Genomic DNA, 16,131 nt, shown 5'->3' on the forward strand with positions numbered 1-16,131 from the left:
GGAAGACTCTTCATGAAGAACTCCAATCCTCAACTTTAACAACTTAGTTTGATGCGTAATTTTTCCGTTAGTAATTTAGCCCCATTCACTGCAGAGAGAGATAGAGAACAAGGCAATTTGGTGACAGGAATCTGCAATTGTTGAACTAAGGAAGATTAAATAAAGTTGCCAGCCGCTCCTGAATCTATTAAAGTAGAAAACGCTTGACACGGAGAACCAAAATCAGAAATAATAACAGAAATTAAACAATCCTTTTTTGGGGAAATTTTAGAGAGAACCCCTAGTTTGACCTCCCCTCCGTCAACTAAGGGTGACCGTTTCCCGGCCTTACCGGACACTTGACCAAGAAGTGTTCAGGAGACGCACAGTACAAACATAAATTAGAACATCTCCTACGTTTTCTTCTCTACCTCGGATAACCTGGACTTATTAATCTGCATAGGTTCATCAGTTATGCCATGAGAGGGGCGGGTCTGTGGAAGAAAAATTTTAATGTGATCAATACGACTTCTCTGAACCCCTCGTTCACGCAACTGCAAGTCAATTTTAATAGTTAAAGAAATTAACTCATCAAGTTTCTCAGGAAGGTCCCGACTCACCAACTCATCTTTTAGTCTCTCAGAAAGACCATTCCATTATGCTGCTCTTAACGCCTCATTGTTCCATTTAAGTTCTGCAGCTATAGGCTGAAAACGAACCACATACTGACCAACCGGAGATGTTCCTTGTTTAACCCGCAAAATGTCCACAGATGCGGCCACCGATCTTCCAGGTTCATCAAATATCCTTTTAAAAGTACAAACAAAAGCTTGATGATCAGACACGAAAGCATCATTTCTCTCCCACAATGGGGAGACCCATTCAAGAGCAGTACCAGACAATAATGAAATAATATAAGCCACTTTAGTACGAGGCGTAGAGAAGTTTTGCGGCAGTAACTCGAAATTGATCTCACATTGATTGAGAAATCCTCTACAGGTTTTACTATTACCATCGAAATTAGTTGGAGTTGGAAATTGCATATGGGAGGTGGAAGTCAAAGGAGTAATTTCAGATGCATTCGTAGAAGGAATTTGGAGCTTATCCAAATGAGTAGGAAGATCCTGTAAACATTGCAAAACTTGAGTTTGAGTATTTTCCTGCACTTCAAGATGAGCGGTCAAACCCTGAAGTACCTGTACCCCAGAAGCCTGTTCCAGATCCAAGTTCATTTTATGGTCTGTGCAAACTGTCATGGCTACAGACACTTGGGACTCCTGAGGAGAGACAGGCTTAACAGGCGGGATGAACTGAGGTGGTTTAACGTGACTGAGGTTCGGTTTGAGGAGTTGAGCCCCGAGACATGAGGGAAATCCGGTATGGAGTTGAGCTTTTATGATGCAGTTGACATCTGTTGTTTTAAGATGAACACGGTGAGGCCATGAATCAATAGCAGAGCTGGGCTAATAGTACAGCGGAGAACTAATAGCAGAGTCAGGCTTGGTGAAACAGCAGAGAGCCGACAGCAGCGCTGGGCTCTGTAGTGTAGCCGAGAAACTGTAGCAGAACTGAACCAGGAAAAGGCCCAAGCATTTGGAAAGACCACAGCATATACGAGGCACAGCAAGGATCTGGCAGGAGTCCAAGGAAAACCTGAAGGTAACGTTGCACAGACAATAATGCTCAGTTAGTAACAGACTTTTATACCAAGTGCATGTAATCCATTTGAAGTTTAAAACATGTGACTCAGAAAGAACCAGGTTTGGGAGACCAAGTAATCACAGACCCCAGCAAGCAGACAACGCACAAGGAACAGAATATAATTTTAACTCTCTGCATACTGCATGCGACAAATGCCAGCAGCCCGGAAGGATACTCCAGCGACCACAACGGAACCTCAACAAGTGCAGTTTATCTTTATACAGAGATATGGTTCAGGTTCTGACAGCATGCCTGGGCAAAGGACTAAAAAATCCACATCTCATGTGTGGAATTATTTCCACCCAAATCCGGACAACTTTTGCCAAGCCATTTGTAACCATTGCCAATAAACAGTGAGTAAAGGTAAGGACCTTAACCATCTTGGAACCTCCTCCCTGTTACGTCACTTGCAGCGCATTCATCAAATTGGAAAGGATATTGAAACTTTGGGGACAAAAAAATTAACAATCATCAGTGCAGTGTCATCTAGCTGCTCCCTTCTATCTGGATCCAAGCAATCTCCACCACCAACACCTGCATCATTATCAACTTCCTCCTTCGTGGTTGGAAGTAGTCCTGCATTCCAATATCATAAGGACTGACTCCTTTCCTATCCGTTGTTCCTCAGAAGGATCCTTGAGTGTTACACCTGCTGCTGCTGTTGCTATGAGTAGATCTTCATCACAGAAGGGGACCAGGAAGCAGACTACTTTTAGTAGTTCAAGAAGTTCAACCAAACAATCACACAATCCTTTTAATTGGTGAACAAGTTTGACAGCAAACACCCAGTTGCACAGCGGATTACTGACACCATAACAGCTATGCTGGTATTAGATGTGCTTCCAGTATCCGCCATTAATGCAGTGGGTTTTAGACAGTTAATGGAGGTCCTGTGTCCCCGCTACCGTGTCCCTTCTAGATTCCACTTCTCTAGAATAGCAATTCCCAATCTGTACAAGGATATTAGTAAAAACCTTATTAAAGTCCTCCGAAATACCGTTGTGCCAACTGTCCACTTAACCACAGATATGTGGACAGGGGAAACTAAAGATTACATGACTGTGACAGCCCACTGGGTAGGTGTATTTCCTCCAACAGTGCAAACAGCAGCAACATCTAACAAATGCCAGCTCATTCAGAGGCAGGCTACTCTGTATATAACTGGTTTCACTAATAGGCATACTGCTGACAACCTCTTAGAAAAACTCAGGGAAGTCATTGCAAAATGCTTGGACTCTCCTCGGGATTTGTGATTTCTGACAATGCCACCAATATTGTGAGAACATTATAGCTGGGTGATTTCCAACATGCCCAATGTTTTCCTCACACTATTAACTTGGTGGTGGAATTTATTTTTAAATATGACAGGGTCGGGCAGGAGATGCTCTCCATGGGCCGCAAAATTTCTGGTAATTTTTGCCATTCAGCAGGTGCATGTAGAAGATTGCAGCACCTGCAAGAAATTATGAACTTGCCCTGTCACCAGCTTGAGCAAGAGGTAGTTACGAGGTGTAACTCCACCCTTTATATGCTTGAGTGGATGGAGGAACAGCAAAAAGCCATTCAGAGCTACACAACGAAGTATGACATAGGAAGAGGAGGGGGACTGTACCTTACTCAAGCTCAGTCGAAAATACTTTCTGTGTTATGCAGAGTGATCAAACCCTTCGAAGTAGTCACCTGTGAAGTGAGTTCAGACACTGCCAGCTTGAGTCAGGTAATTCTCCTCATTAGACTGTTGGAAAAGTAGCTTGAGAAACTGAAGGAGGAGCTGAAACAAAGCAATTCCGCTAAGCATGGTGGATTCCAGTGGGGACGAATTAACATTGTGTGAAGATGATGTACACACTGATGAGGGTGAGGAATCGGATTATAATGGCGACAACATCTTGCCTCTGTAATGCCAGTTTGTGCACGGAGAGATCATTGCCAGCAATGTCAGCTGCCCATTGGTAGCTTTTTTTGTGGGGGCCCAAACACACCAATCGCTTCAGCCACAATTGGCAGTCCCTGTCACTGAAGTGATTGGTTTGTTAAACTGTACATGTCCTATGGTCAACCTAAGGGTGGGTGGAAGGGCCCATGGACAGTTCCATCTTGCACCTCTTTTCTTTGCATTATGTGCTGTTTGGGGCATTGCTGCAAGACATTTTTAATTTTATAGTTTATGAAACTGCCAATCTGTCTGCCACTGCTGTGTTGTTATAGTTTCATACTGTATTTATTTAAACTAAAATCACAAATAGGTATACTTGCAAAATACTCTTATGCCACTTTTCAACCTTGAATTGTAGATACCTGGTGGGTGGGGGTATCCTTGATCATAACAGCCATGTTTGGTCAGATCCAACTCAAACACCAAATGGGTAGGCTATTTTGTGATGGTACCTGGAGATGTTCTCTCGCCTCCCCTCCTGGCCTTCCCATCCATAATCCCAGAAGCACAATGATAACAGATGTTTAGTACCAGACTTTAAAAATCCCTCTGCCCCCTTCCTGTTCAGGGCTTCCATTTTGTGTGTTGCCACAGACAGCATCTCCTGCATGCCCCTTTCATTTAAAAAAAAAAAATACTGGACCACCACAAGAGCTCAACTGGGGCAAGGACTGATGTGAATGAGTCAAATATTCTTTGAAAATTACTCACCACTTCCCACCCTCATAAATTTGCTTTGGGATCAAAAACTGAAATTAAATTTACTATGAATCAGCCCTTCTTTTCCCTGCCTTCAACTACATACATACTTCATCTCCCTCAGGGTTCTTGATTAAAGAAGATATATGTTTCCTTGCCATGTTTGAAGTTGAACTGCCAAGTGTTTGTGCCGCCCACTGCTGCCACTTAGTTTATTCAGCCAGCTAGATTGGTGCAAATTATGGGCCTAAACTGGATAAAAACAATATTCTGAGCTGTGAGGTGGTCAAAATTGACTGGAAACGAGTGGAAATTAATGTTATTAAGGTTAATAATACTGTCGCAACACATACAGGCCCAAATTATGTGATTTTGAATGTTTTTATGATTTTTTAGAAAAAAATACAGATCCAAAACCAAAACACGCAAAGAAGGTTTTGCCAAAACCAAATTCAGATCCAAAACACGAAGGAGATACAGATCCAAAACCAAAACACGGTTGTCGACGCACATCCCTAATAATAGCTTATTTTCCTTACTGTGTGTCTTATGCTATTGACTCCATAAGTATAAAGAAGCTGACACAGGGAGGAAACGAGTATCCCAGCATACTCTAAGCACGATAAGGGCATTTCACATACTTAGGTACCATCAGTGGCGTAACTTCATCCCAGGTGCCCGGAGGCAAGATAAATATTGGTGCCCCCCCAAATTAAAATTGCCCTCCCCAGCCCCAGCTGCCACCACCCCCCCTATGAAGTGCCCTCAGTAGAAGTCCCCCTATGCACTGCCCGCCTATGTGGTGCCCCCCAGTAATGGTTCCCCTATGCAGTGCCTCCAGTAGTGGTCCCCCTATGCAGGGCCTCCAGTAGTGGTCCAGCTATGCAGTACCTCCAGCAGTGGTCCCTCTATGCTGTGCCCCCAGTAGTAAGGCCCTTGTAGTGCTCCCAATAGTAAGGCCAATGTAGTGTCCCCATATGATGCCCCCAGTAGTAATGCCGCTGTAGTACTCCCATATGATGCCCCCAGTAGTAAGGCCCCTGTAATGCCCCCTGTAGTGCCCCCATATGATGCCGCCAGTAGTAAGCCCCTTGTAGTAAGCTCCCTGTAATAAGCCCCCAGTATTAAATCCCCTGTAGTGCCCCCAGTAGTAAGCCCCCAGTATTAAGCCCCCTGTAGTGCCCCCTGTAATATCCCCAGTATTAAGCCCCCTGTAGTGCCCCCAGTATTAAGCTCCCTGTAGTGCCCCCAGTAGTAAGCCCCCTGTAGTGCCTCCAGTAGTAAGCCCCCAGTAGTAAGCCCCCTGTAATGCCTCACGATTAAGCCCCTTGTAGTGCTATAGTAAGCCCCCTGCAATGCCCACAGTATTGTGCCCCCCCCCCGCATGAGCGCACACACACACACAAACATACAAAAAAAAAAATTTACCTTAAACCCCGCTCCAGTGCCTGCTGCCTTCCGTCCCTGGCGCCCACTCCTCAGAACTATGGGAGTGACGTCACGACGTCACTCCCATAGTGCACTGCGTCATGACATCACTCCCATAGTGCACTGCGGGACCCGGAAGACGGAGCTCAGGAGTGAGCTCCGGCACCCGCTCCTCGGATCTATGGGAGTGACGTCATGATGTCACTCCCATAGTGCACTGTGGGACCCGGAGCTCACTCCTGAGCCTCTTGTGCCGGGGTGGGAGGGGGAGAGAAGGAGCGGGCGCCAGCTGGTAAGACACTCAGCGGGCGCCCGGCAAATGCACCCCCTGCATCCTCCGTAGTTACGTCAATGGAGGTTTAGCGCTGATCAGCGGCGCTCCTTCTCCATGCAGCTCCTCCTCAGCAGTGGCCGGATGACAATGGAGCCAGGTGCCCCTTTCAGGGCTGGCGCCTGGCAGCAAATGACTCCATTGTCTCCAGGAGTTCTGCCACTGGGTACCATGTAGGGATGGACACTCCCCATAATTTCCAATGTCAGTATTCTTTACAGTAAGGTGCAAATGTTGAAATAGCTGATAAAATAAAGTTCTGTGCTGACATTATTAATAAAACTAAGACTTTTGTAATACGATCATGACCATCATTTTAAGTGGGTAACCATGGGTGATTTGGATAGACCGGCAGAACTTTTATAACAAATACGCAATCATTTATCAGTATCAACCAAATTGATCATTCAAACAATGTTGCTTAAGCTGGTTTTTGATCTATTACAACTCTTGGGAGAGCAGCAAGGTTACTAATAAAGAAACGCCAACTTCTTCATGATAAATGTGACAGGCTGCTGATGGACTATGAAGTTATTTATAAGATGGATGAGAGAAAATGCTACCACTTCTATCTATTGCCTGTTGATGGTGTTACAGAGCATACAAACCATACTGTACAATTCACTTTGGCAGATGTTTCATGTCGGCACATTTGGAATAGATAAATGAAGGCTGTTAGCCCAGGCGCTTCACATTCCGACAAAAAAAAAACATAACACCAATAATTACAAAATCATTGTCCATCAATATTCCCATAAGACACACTAAGGAGCTGATGCATGCTGGTGCAGTTTACATTAATTCAATTAAAGAATAGTTGCAAATACGTGAAAGTGGCAAATATGTTTACATGTGTGCCAGTCGGCTACAGTAGCATATGTCCCACTTGCTCACTTATTTGTTTGCAACTATCAATTTCAATATTAGGCATCAATAAAACTGGATAAACCTTTCTAATACAACAGAAACAGCTCCTCGTCTCATGTACAAAAAAAATAAATGTTGCATAAAAATACACACAAGCATAATCTATGCCTGAATGATGAAGAAATCACCAAGCATACACATAAACACCCTACTGGCAATTTACACTATTACAGCGACCTATGCATATATATAACATTTCAAAACATAACTTATACTAAGAATAACAACATGGATACAGGATGTGGCGTTTAAACTGGTCAGTCTTTTTATTAATTATCAATCAATCTTAACTATGGTGGTGACCGAAAGAAATAGGTGCCATCAGCAGATCTTTGAAAGATATCTTTCAGTGAAGTCGTCCTGCCACATCTCTGAACATGCAAAGTTGACAATATAGTGCAAGTTGGCCTGTATGTACGGACGATCATAAATTTCATTATCGTTCATGCGGGAACACGCATCGCTGGTCGTTCACTGCATAAAAATGAGCGATATGAATGATATCTCATTGAACGATATCGTTATCGTACATATCGTGTATAGATACCGTACCCTTAATTCGGGTGACTATAAAAACTTGCAGGGCCAATTGCCCATTCAGCAAGTCCATAGGTCACATGAGACTCCCCCATACCTTCACAGCCCAGTTAGCCAACCAAAGCTACTGACCCTGTAGGGACAATCCGCCAAAAGGTATTTCAAAGGGGAGTGACCTATTAATCAGTTCACTAACATCTTGGCTGTCGCCGACCAGGAGCCAAGCCCGCCACCAGAAAACTCAATCTAAACTGTCTAAAACCCAGTTCTCCAAGAAAATGCGAACATCGAAATCCGACAGATGGACCCGGTAAATGTGCCTATCAGTGAAACAAATGCAGGGATGCAACACCATCGACCCACCTAGAGCAACCACCTGCTTAACTTCAAAAGAGCTGACCTTGTGCCTAGTTTTGTCCTCTACCACACCAATGAGACCCCCTCACCACTATTGTCACGGGTTGATAGATGACCAAACCAGCGAGCAACAAGACCACCAATGAGTGATTAACTCCAAGTCAAGAACAATTGAGAACCACAAGTTGAGAGATGATTGAGCTACTGGCTTGCCAATGCGAAAAGCCCAGTGAAAGACCTTCACAAAGGTGAGCTGGAACAGACTGGACTTGTAGAAGGTAAAGCAAACTGATTGAAGGGCCAACACCAAACGCAACAGGAGCGCAGGAGTAAAAGGTGCCTGCTATCATCAGGTCCCGGAGCCAAACTCGCCAACTCCTTGAAAGACCTACTTGCCAAAAATATTCACCAGCCACTGCGACACAACTGTGCTCAAGTTACCAGTGGAATAAAGGTACCAAACAAAGGAAAGCAAAACCTAATGCAAAGCCTTACGCTTGCAAGCCAAAACTGACTCCTAATGACTCCACGTTGCCCGGTAAGTCCTAAAATTTCCTAGGGCAATAGAGCAAACAGCCAAACCCTTGAATCTGGTGAGATGACCTGCCAACAGTGAGAGGGACATAAATCACCAACCAGCATAGTAACCCTGGGACTTGGCATGCAACAAAACTGATGTTACACTTTAGGCATTGAAGTACCAATTGCGCTAACAGCTGCATAACTGACAGCGTTGAAGACTGCTGATGGTTCACTGCCTGAACCACACCCAGGTTGTCACACCAGAAAACTACAGTATGTGTCTGTCACGCAAGTGCTCACCCCACAACTCAATGGAAACCATGATTGGAAAAAGCTCTAGCAAACGAAGGTTCTTGGTGAGCAAGCTTTGAGACCAGTCCTCGGGCCAAGCAGTGGCCAACCAAGAACCATCCAGGTATGCCCCAAAAACCGTGGATCCTGTTGCATAGTAAAAAGCTGCAAGTGTAACTTAGACAAAGGAGGGGAGGGCCAAAAACGTGAGCTGTTAAACTTAGCCAAAAAAAATTCCTGGGCCTAGGGCTGGCTGAGATTTAGGGCAGGCACAGGCACCTGCTGGATGTGGGCGGCTGGGCAGCTTTGGTTACTGTGACTGTTCAGCTGTGAGCTCCGATCGGGCAGCGGCAGGATGGCCCTAGGGCTGGTGATGGTTCGTGGGAGCAGGGCACCTGAAATGCACAGCGGCTCTGCTCTGGCTAGCCTACCGCAATTGGAGATCTCAGCGCCGATCGGGCAGATCATCCAGCCAGCAGCAGCAGGAAAAGGCAGGGCCATAGAGAGCCAACCCAGGCCCACAGGAAGGGGGCATGGCCTCATCATGGGAGGGGTGGCCACGACCCCTTAGAAAAAAAAAGAAAAAACCTTATAGCAGCACCTCAGAGTGGTGCTACGCACCGGAGAGGGGCTCTGTGAGCTCCTCAGTCCATGGCAAATCCAGGGGGGGTGTGATTAGTGTGATCACTCCTCCCATAGACAGAGGAGACTGCTGCTGCCTCTCAGTAGCATTGAGCAGTCTCCCACTGTAGCCCAGCACAAAGCACATACATGCCTACCCTACCGGTTTTCGTGGGAGGCTCCAGATTTTTCGGGTAACCCCCCGCACCTCTGGAAGGGTAGGCACTTTTCCCGCTTTCTGCCCACTTCCTAGTGAAGTGGGCAGAATGGGGAGAACTTCCACGGTGATCGCGGATCCCCGTCTGCATGAATTGCATCATTTAGCCCCGCCCCTTATGTAAATTTGTACAAATTGAGGCAATTTGCAGTGGAGGGGGCGGGACTTAATGACACGAGCCATCAGGTCCCGCCCCCCATCACGACCCGATCTTTCTTCTCCCCAGGTTCTCCCGGCAAGGAGATAAAAAATATAGGCAAGTATGACACAGCAGCGTGTGCTGGGCTGCTAACAGGGAGGGGGAGGTGATGTCAGTACCCGCATCCCCCCTCTTGGTGCCTCTGGGAACAGGGACCAGAGACAGTGAGGGCAGCAGGCAACAACAAAAATGGCCACTGAAGGAGGCCTGCCACATCAGCTGTTCCTCCCATGGGCCTTTGTGGAGTCCACTGACCATTGACTCACTGCAGCCTACCAGCTAGCCCCTCAAAGCACAGTCAGGATTTAAAACAACTGCAGAGGTGGATGCACAGGCAGCCAGCCAGCTAGCCAGCTTTAAAAAGTACGTTTTCTCAAATTTTTTTGATTAAAGTCAGCTCAGCAGGTAGTGAACGGTGCTGAGCTGACTGCCGTGAGGCGTGCTTTGATGAGGGCTATTTGTGTGATTGGTGATAGGTGTCAGGTGTTGCTGTGAACTGTGCTGCTGGGTGAGGGGTGCTATGCTAGGAGAGGGGTGCTGTGTTGTGTTGGGTGAGTTGTGTTGTGCAGTGAGGGGAGAGTGGCGCTGTGCTGTGTTGGGTGAGGGGTGCTGTGCAGTGAGGGGAGAGGGGTGCTGTGCTGTGTTGTGTGAGAGGTGCTGTGCAGTGAGGGGAGAGGGGTGCTGTGCTGTGATGGGTGAGTGGTGCTGTGCAGTGAGGGGAGAGGGGTGCTGTGCTGTGTTGGGTGAGTTGTGTTGTGCAGTGAGGGGAGAGTGGTGTTTTGCTGTGTTGGGTGGGGTGCTGTGCAGTGAGGGGAGGGGAGGGGTGCTGTGATGGGTGAGGGGTGCTGTGCAGTGAGGGGAGAGGGGTGCTGTGATGGGTAAGGGGTGCTGTGCTGTGAGGGGAGAGCCTGGGGTACTGTGCTGTGAGGGAGAATGTGCCCTATAGAATATCAGACATTCTGCACTAATGAGGGAAGATAGCAGGAGGCTCTGTAATGATGGATGGCTGAAGAGGAGCCTGACACAGAGAGAGGAACATCAGAACCTGAAAAGGAGTGCCCTGGATAAGACCGATGAAGCATAGAGTTGAAGAAAAAAAGTGTTTTATTATAATTTTTTTTATACAAGAAAGAAATTGCTGGGCTGGAGCTGTAGAGACATATGGGTAGAATGAGGCTGCATTGGATGGGAGCACAGGGCCTGATTCATGGCTGGACGCTCTTTAAGAGCACTCGCTCTGAATCAGGGCATTTTTTTTTTTTTATTGGGTAAGCTGTGGGTGACCACACACAGCTTTTGCGAGCGGCCAGGTGATGGTCGCGATGGTCGGGGCTTGCAACGAGACCCTTGTGGTAGGGTCTCGTCTGTCGCAAGCCCCAGAGAGCTTCCTGCTCTATCAGAGCAGGAAGCTTTCCACTGACATCACTGACCCAACACAGCAAAGCACCACTCTCCCCTCATTGGTCGATGTCGAATGCTTTTGCCATCGATGGGGAAGAACCAGATGGTTTCCCCCATCAATGTCAAAGCATAACTGGAAATGTTGTTTTTTTTTTACAAGGTGCCAGGACAGAGCATAGCTCCACCCCCTGGTGATCATGAAGCCTCACCCCCAGGTTCTGATTGGCCCACGGGCCAGTCAGTCAACAAATAGGGATGATCATCGGTTGGTGAAACCATCATTGTCATCCATTGAAGTTTGTTACCATTGATGGCTAGTTGCTATTTTGCCATCGATAGTAACCGTCAATGGTAACACCACCGATGACCATCCCTAGCGAGACCATACCCCCTTCTGTGATGCCATACCCCCTTTCAGGAACCCAGCAATTATCACTAAAATCTTGCCTAGGGCACTAATTTGGCTAGGGCCAGCTCTGAGGAGACAGCTAGTCGCAGATTCAAGATATTCCCTGAAGTATTGGGGTATGAGGGCTTCATGTACATACTGTAGACCAGTAATAAATACTGTCACTGTAATACCCCTTTTACACCAACCGAATAATCCGGGTTATTGCCGGGTCAATCCGGGTTGATGCTCTGTGTGAACGGCTTCCAGAAAAATTTCCCGGGTTGATTTACCTGGGAATCTTACTCGGGTTGAGAGCAGGGTTGAACAAGGGTTGTTCCCGTGTCATGCGGCAGTGTAAACGGGTGCTACCCAGATTATTATACCCGGCTACATTCTGCTATTAGCTGATTGGAGCTTCTGGGGCGCTGGCAGATGATGTCATTTGTCAGGGCCTTGCAGAGAGACGCACAAGCAGCCATTACTTGCCTGCCTAACCTCCTGCACACAGCCTGCACCACAGCCTGACCAACTCCCACAAAACGCAGACTGATACACAGGCTGCCACAGTCAGAACTGCAGCCTGCACCACAGCCTGACAAGCAGCTCCAAACGCAGGCTGATACACAGCCATAACAGCAACCTGAGCCACACCCTGTTGCTACAGCAGCATGTGTGCTGCATCGAACTGGACCGATGCCGATATCCGAGAGCTACTGCTCATCAGGGCGGAGGAAGAAATTAAACGCCAGATGACTGGCACAGTGAAAGATGCAGTAGTGTACCACAATATAGCCAAGATGCTGGAGTCCCGAGGGATAAAACGCACGCAGCAGCAAGTGGTAAATAAATTTAAGGCCTTGCGTAAGCAGTTCACTAAAGTGCACGATCATAACCGCAGCAAAAGTGGTGCAGGCCGCAAGGAATGGGTGCATTACCAATTGTGCTACAGCGCTTTTGGAAATACAGCGCTTTCAAACCCCATAGCACTGTCCTCCTCAATTGCGCCATCCTGCTCCAGCCAGCAGGAGGATAGTCAAGAGGTACCAGCTACACAGGTTACCCTGCCGTCCTCGCAATGCAGACCAACATCACTGCTCCTACTGACCGATGAACCTGGAGAAGGTAGTGGGATGGATTCATCTGTGAATGCTGACAGGATGGATTCATCTGTGAATGCTGACAGTATCGCTTCCACCATAGATGAGGTAGTTGAGACCCCTCCGCTACGCGCTAATAGTAAGTATTTAAAAAAATAAAAACACCCACATTACACACACACACATTACATTCACTTAAATCCAAATGGTAACTGTTGCAGAGTGCTGCTAGCGTGCAGGTAGATAGAAGGCCAAAAGCACATGTACGCAAACACCACTGCTATCTTTATGTCGGCTCAATGCATATTATTATTTTTTTTTGTTTGTTTCTCCCCTTTGCAGTCTACAATGTGCCACCCAGAAAGAAGAAGCCCAACAGGTCGGAGCAAGCGGCTAGAGCGATGACTTCTGTGATCGTGGAGCATCTCCGTGAATTGGATACAGATATTCAGAGGCAGGAGGATGCTAGATTGGATCGGTTTCTAGAGTCCGAAAGGCAAATGCAGCAGTCATTTATGAGGCAATTAATGGATATGCAGTACAGACAGATGTTGTTTTTTGAGCGCACATTTGGTGGTGGCTATCCAAAGTCCAAACCAAACACAGGCATTACCACAGGCCCCAGTGTACCCAGAACACAGATTTGGGCAGTGCAATATGGGGCCCAATTATTACAACTCTAGCACTAACCCTAACACAACAGAAACAAACCAAGAGTCACCACAGTATACAGTGTATAGGCAATTGCCGTAAACATGGCCATTTTAAATATTTTATCGTTGTACCAACCGGTACATGTTCTATTTTAGTTTTTTTTTTCTATTGTGTGGCTAAAAGTATCATGTTTATTGTGTGATGGCACTTTTCATTTTTTTATTACTTTTATAGTATATTATATTTATAGTATATTGTTTTGCCCGCAGGGATCTATAAGGCACTTTTCTTTTATATTGGGCATACGATGTTTGACATTTGTTTTATACTGTTTTTATACTTTTTCTACAATCTAAGAATGTGTTAAAACTGTTCTATTAAAAAACAGAATATATGCACATGGTTAAAGTAAAAAAACAAAAAACATTCAAACCAAATAAACCAAAAACATGTTTGAAATATGAAATTTTGCCTTTTTATTTAAAATCAATAAGGGAAGGTTTAAGAAATGGTGGCCCGAATTAGCTCGGCACTGTCCTCATGCTCCCCCACGTAGCTTACTGCATCACTTGCAATGCCCCCCACCTCAGTGTCCTGCACATTCCACACGGGAAGGAAGTGGTCCTTTTGAATTTCGCAAATGTTAGGTAGTATGCAGCAGGCTGCTACTACATGGGGCATGATTTTTAGGTCCACATCACTCCTCTTCATGAGACAGCGCCAACGTCCTTTTAAACGTCCAAAAGCATTTTCCACAGCCATCTGGGCAGAGCTAAGGCTGTGAGTGTAGGTGACCTTTTCCAGGGACAACTGTACATGTTGTGTATAACCCTTCATTAGCCAATGCTTCAAAGGATATGCCGCATCGCCAATGATGTGGACCTCCACGCCATCTACGGTCACCGATTTCTGTTAAAAAAAAAATGTGGTCACTATAATGAGAAGTGGCATAAGGTGTATTCACATGGTGGTCAAGTAGGTTTAAAAAAATTCATTTATTTTATAGCACAATATATATGTTGGCAAATACTTTTGAAAATCATGCATTCCGCACCATTTCACACTTCATATTTTGCTAAAGCACATAAGAATAGTGGACATAAAGAGAAAAAGGACCATATATTCTTACCTCTCTAGGGAAAAGCCATCCACCCCGCTTTTCCTCTGCTATGCTGTACAAGTCAGAGTTGGCTAGTACTCTGGCGTCATGTGCCCGTCCAGGCCAGTCTATGAAAACATCTGTAAAACTAAAAAAAAAACTTACCAGTATCGGTGGTCCACAACAGCTTGAAGAATAATGGAATGCCACCCTTTACGATTATAATAATCAACAGGGTTTTCGTGGGGGGCGATGATGGGAATGTGGGTCCCGTCTATGGCACCAGCACACTGCGGATACCCACGCCTGAGAAAGCCTTGGATGGTTTCATCTAGGCGCTGTCCTTCTGGCAAGGAGATAAAGCGCTGGTACAGGGTATCCACTAATGCCCGCGTCACCTGGTAAATGATTTTGCAGACTGTGCCAATCCCAACACCAAATAGACAGGAGAGTGTGCGGTACTCTCCGGGGGTAGCATACCACCAGAGTGCAATGGCTAATCTCCTGATTGGGGTGATGGGCTTTCGGTAGTTGGTGGTCTGCATCATCAGTGCTGGTGCCAGTAATTCCAATATATAATAAAAGGTGGCACACGACATCCGAAAGTGTTCCAGCCACTGCTCCACTTGGAAAGCTTCTACAGTCAGCATGAAAGCTTCTCCATGGTGGCGGTCTCTGGCCCACATTCTTCTATTTCTCATCATGGTAAATCTCATCATGGTGGTGATGTTGGCTGATATCAGTGCTCTCCTCCTGCGCAAATATTGGCGTCGAAATCTGTCCCTCTCAGCCAAGAATTGCGCTCTCCTCCTCGAACCCTGCACAAGGTGCCACATCATAAAAAGCTGCATCCAATTCTCTGTTGCTGAAATCAACAGAAAGCTGAAAACAGTGAGGACATCAGGAATACCCACATGTGTTCCTTCTGCCATCATTGCTGCAATGCTGTAAGCAGTCCCCGACCCTCTCTTTTGTTGCCTTTTGTGACCTCATCTTTGTTAGCCCTTAAAAGTCCATTATTAATGACATCTATAGGGAAAAGCAGGGAAAAGCAGGGATTACCCGGGTTCAGTGTGAACGGGGCAAACCCGGGAATAACCCGGGTCGAGTTGCAGTGTAAACGGGGTCTGAAGCCGACTTCGACCCGGGATTGACCAGTGTTCAAATTCCAGGGTCGGACCCGGGATTTTGGTGTAAAAGGTGTATAAGAAAAAGTATTTCAAATGAAAAGCATATCCAATCTAGTAAGCAACAATTTCTAAATTATTATTTTTTTTTTTCATTGAAAAAACAGATAAAGTGTTGAAATAGCAGTGACATTGGGATACAGAAAATGTTTATCTAAACTGCTATCCAGTGTTATTAAATTGGCTATTGTGACTGCAATCTTCTTCACTCTGGACCTTATTCAAGGAGAAATAGAAATATATATTTTAATCTGAAAATAGATTAGCTGCATACACACACAACGATTTAGTTAATGAATGATTTTAGTAAACTATTTTCTATCTTGAAAAAATGAACTAAAATCGTTTACTAAAGTTGTTCATTTACTATGTTCATAAATGTAATTAACGATTTTTATGAATTAAACGATTTTTGCATATTAACTTAATGAAAATCGTTGAGTTGACAAGTCTGACTGAACTACAAGCTACAAACTACAAACGTGAACGCGCATGAACAATAATCGTTCATCGTTTGACTCACAAAGTGAACGATTTTTACAAACGATTATTGTTAA

The sequence above is a fragment of the Taudactylus pleione genome, unplaced genomic scaffold (assembly GCF_031769625.1).
Source record: "Taudactylus pleione unplaced genomic scaffold, aTauple2 ptg000845l, whole genome shotgun sequence".
Lineage (NCBI taxonomy): Eukaryota > Metazoa > Chordata > Amphibia > Anura > Myobatrachidae > Taudactylus > Taudactylus pleione.